At 42.0% G+C, this 4,432-nt stretch overlaps 1 protein-coding gene across 1 annotated transcript in view; it reads left to right on the top strand.

Moving 5' to 3' along the window:
* Positions 1-1,309: 1,309 nt before the first annotated feature.
* Positions 1,310-4,432, top strand: part of LOC101846306 (nmrA-like family domain-containing protein 1) — a gene marked incomplete in the record, with an annotated part of 15,673 nt that continues 12,550 nt past the window's right edge. The window contains 1 exon segment of the mRNA XM_013087739.2: positions 1,310-1,419.

The raw sequence follows: 4,432 nt of genomic DNA, 5'->3' as shown, positions 1-4,432 counted from the left end.
GTAGCGGTGAAACCTGATGGCGCTTAAATGACCAAAATTGTGTCGATAGTGCCGTAAAATATCTACCCAATCAATCAATCAATCAAAACAGTTATCAAGGTCGGTCTTGGTTTCTGGACTTTATTTATAAAATAATAAGCAAACTTTTGGGGTCGTTCTGAATCGCTTAAAGAATTCGGGAGACTTGTCTCCACGATTTTGAATTTTCCAATTTAGAAACATAGTATTTCTTTTTGGCACATTTAGTTACAAATTTCATCTCTTAGAAACACTGCCCTTTCTTTATGGCTTCATCACATCCCCAGAGAACCAAGGCCACAATTTCCATTATGGAGAAGCCTTTCCAGCTCATGACTGCGGACAGCGCCCTTTGATAAGGTCTTTGGGGGAAAAAAAGCATTATCATAACAGAAAAAGTCGCACCACGGTGGTTTTCGCAATACTCAAATCGACAGAATCGATTCGGCTTGTATCAACCCCCTAAAGATTATGTACCTTCCAGATTTAGAGGCACCGGGAATTAAATTTTTGTGTGGCCAAAGAGTCTTATTGGTTTTGCTCTTGTCTGGATACTGGATTCGTAGCATAGGCATGTATTGCAATAGCCTAGATCGTAGACTCTGACGGAATTCCGGTTCACTATGGCGTGTACCTATTTACTCAATTTGCGGTACTAATAGATTCTATCTGCTCAGTGCAGTCTTTTTAGAACTTTGACATCAAAATTTTTGTTTCACAACACGTCAAGTTTTTTGGAATGCAATTCTTGGAATATTTGCAAAGACAATGTCTGGCCATCCTTTTAACATAGCAATAGATTTGCGGCGAAAAACCTTTTCTGCACTTACTTGACAAAAACTGAGTCGATAGCGCCGTAAAACACATACTCAATCATTGAAATATCTTGATAACGACTCAGAATAATTATTCTTATGATTTTGATAGAGCAGATAGAACATTTGGTTTCTGACCTCACGGTCTTAGTAATTCAAAACGGCCAAAATTGTCAGATAGAACTTTGTGATTCGGAGGTAGCAAACTTTAGCGGCACTGGGTTTGTCCTTCGTTTGGGTGACCACGGTGCGCACGCTCCACGGCGAATTTTTTATTGAGAGTAAAAGATCCGCGGCCATGACAGTGCTCGATCTAAGAGAGTGTGTTTCAAATCTTTGGGATCTAAAATCCGACTTGTGTGGAAAAGTCGGCGGTGCGGGAATCGTGGCGCAGGGTAGGTCTAGAGCGGAAGAGAGGAGGATTTCGCAGCAGTGTGTGTGTGTGTGCATTATGTGTGCGTATGTATACTATTAGCTGCACCCAGTCGAGTTTGCGCGAGCAGCTTTGTGTGTAGGTTACAGGGTTTCTAAGACGCTAAAAGGATTTTTAATAAGACGGGTATTCAAGGTACCGTTCTTATGGTGGGTACGTTTGCCTACTTTAGCTTTCTTTTTTTCGTTATTTTGTTGTTGTTTTCTTCTCTAGTTTACTACAGAATGATTGGAAAATTTTCTGATATTCTATTCTTTTTCTTACTTTGTAAAACAGATCATTCTGTCCTGGCTGTCTCCCATTAAGTTTTTAAAAATAATCTCTATTTGATAGACGTGTTAACAATTCGGAGTTTTTTGTGCTTTTTAAAAATCCTTTTAAAGAAATCTCTATTTGACAGACATATATTAATACTAAGTATCAATCTATAAATATCAATCTATAAAATAATGTTAAACTTTGTTTAGTTTTTGTCTTTATTGTTAAAGAACGATGGCCGGGTTTCTGTGATACTTTCTTTCTTTCACTTTTTTTAGTTGCCCTTAAAAAGAGGCGTGAATGCCGAGGGTGAGAGTGCTGGTTTTAGAATGAAAATACGTCGTCGAAATAAACGACACTGACCTAGATCTCTCTCATGACGTAGTAATTACCCCCCCCCCCCCCCCCCCACTACACCCACAAGCATGCACACGCACACACGTGCACACGTGCACACGGACAAACGCCCACAAAGCATGAAAACGCCCCCCCCGCCGCGCGCCGGCCGCGCTTTTGCCCGCGCCCCCATAGGCCCACATATGCACACATATCGCACCCACACACACACACACACACACACGCACACACACACACACACACACGCGCGGGCACACGCACACGCACATTCACCCGGGCCCACGCACAGGCACACGCGCACGCACACGCACACACTCGCATACGCACGCATACACACGCACGCACACGCATACACACGCATACACTCGCGCGCACGCACACACACACACACACACACACACACACACACACACACACACACACACACACACATACATACACACATACACACACTTTCCTCAAACTCAAAGTATGTTTTAGAATGACATGCTGTGGATAATACGATATCGAAATAAGTTGAAATTCTCCAAATTGGCCTCTTATTGTCGAGTGAAAAAGTGTGTTTTTTTATACAAATGAACGTCAATGACAGTGTTCTTTTATTATAAAATGACCCCCCCCCCCCAAAAAAAAAGCAGTGGGAAGGGGGGGGGGGGAGAGTGAGAAGTGCTCGTTTGTAAACATGATGTAAATGTCTTGGAGAGGTCGTTGTTAGCGCAGGATCGACTGCATCAGCCAGAGACATATTGGCCGAGTACAATAGTCATAATAGTAAAAGTTCAAAAAATGTTCTCGAAAATGTCACTATATATTTTGCTTTCTTTATACTTGCCCATTGGAGATCTGAGCTTATTTTGCTGGCCATACTTTTATTTCCCTCTTTTGTTTCTGGCTGCTGTCAATATACTGGACTGTTTTTACTATTAAATTTTTACAGTGAATTTTTTACTTCAATCATAAGGTAAAACCATGTCGTGCTGTGAACTGACGCGAAAGGAACCAGCTTAAAGTCGAACATGACCTTATGCGATTGCGAGCGCCGTAAAACTCTCACCAAATTACCAGATTAAATAATTATTCTCGGAAAAAGCATTCATTGGCTTGGCCAATGTTTTAAACATTTAAAAAATGAATATCATTTCTGGGTTTGTAAGAGAGTATCTTAAATGTGTATTCTGGTAAATTTTAAAACACGGTTCTTTTTTTGGGTTCTCACTCTTCTCGTTCCTTAGCCACAGAAGCTGTATTGTATAATCGAATTATATCTACAGGATACTGTAGCCCTCTCAGTTTTCTTCTGACAGAAACGGCCGAAGCTGCCAGCCCCTAAATTATGTCCTCGGGTTTGTGAACATTTACAATCAGTTGAAGTGGTTATATAGCATATATTGTCCAGACACCATCTGAGCGGAACAACCATTTATTTTTCCATCCATTTTTTAAACAGCGGTTAAATGTACTTCTCTCGTAGCTCAAACAAAAGAAACACCAATCCCACTTAAGTTCAAACTCTCTAAAGGGCTAAAGAATTGCTGCAATGCTTCACTGTGTACAATACCAGTGACAGCATAGTCATGTTTGTGAATTATACAATCTCCTAAATGCTCTTACACCGTGATTGCATGCCACTCAGTGCTGTCACCCGTTGATAAATGAACGCTCCACGAAGTTCTACTCTATGGTTAAACCAATGTATACCCGTACATTTTCGACTGATCAACTGCCCCAGAATAGTTCGATCACCTTCCAGTCGCTGTGATCTAACGATTATTTGCATAGACAGATCGAAGCCGTTATTGATTTTCCAAAGCTTCTGGGCCCGCAAGCCTTTGGGGCTTCCTGCGGGTGTAGTTAAGTGTCAGAGTGGAAGAAGGTCTTTAGAATTATCTGGGGGACGCGTTATATTGTGTTATGAGCAGGGAGAAGAAATTACGTTGCATTAACTTTAAGATATTATGGTTACCCCCCCCCCCTCTCTCTCTCTCTCTCTCTCTCTCTCTCTGTCTCTCTCGCTCTGTCTGTCTGTCTGTCTGTCTGTCTGTCTGTCTGTCTGTCTGTCTGTCTGTCTGTCTGTCTTTGTCTTTGTCTTTGTCTTTGCCTTTGCCTTTGTCTTTGTCTTTGTCTTTGTCTTTGTCTTTGTCTTTGTCTCTGTCTCTGTCTCTGTCTTTGTCTCTGTCTTTGTCTCTGTCTTTATCTCTGTCTTTGTCTCTGTCTTTGTCTCTGTCTTTATCTCTGTCTTTGTCTCTGTCTCTGTCTGTCTTTCTCTATATGTCTCTCTGTGTCTGTCTCTGTCTCTGTCTCTGTCTCTCTCTCTCTTTCTCTTTCTCTCTCTCCCTGTCTCTCCCTCTCTCTCGCTCTATCCCCCCCTCTCTCCCCCTCTCTCTTTCACTCTCTCTCTCTCTCTCTCTCTCTCTCTCTCTCTCTCTCTCTCTCTTTCTCTCTCTTTCTCTCTCTTTCTCTTTCTCTTTCTCTCTCTCCCCCCTCTCTCTCTATCTCCCCCTCTCTCTTTCACTCTCTCTTTCTCTCTTTCTCTCTCTCTCTCTCTCTCTCT

Source organism: Aplysia californica, unplaced genomic scaffold (genome assembly GCF_000002075.1).
Source record: "Aplysia californica isolate F4 #8 unplaced genomic scaffold, AplCal3.0 scaffold00631, whole genome shotgun sequence".
Taxonomy (NCBI): Eukaryota; Metazoa; Mollusca; class Gastropoda; order Aplysiida; family Aplysiidae; genus Aplysia; species Aplysia californica.
Note: the sequence above shows the minus strand (reverse complement) of the source record. Positions and strands in the feature narration are given on the sequence as shown.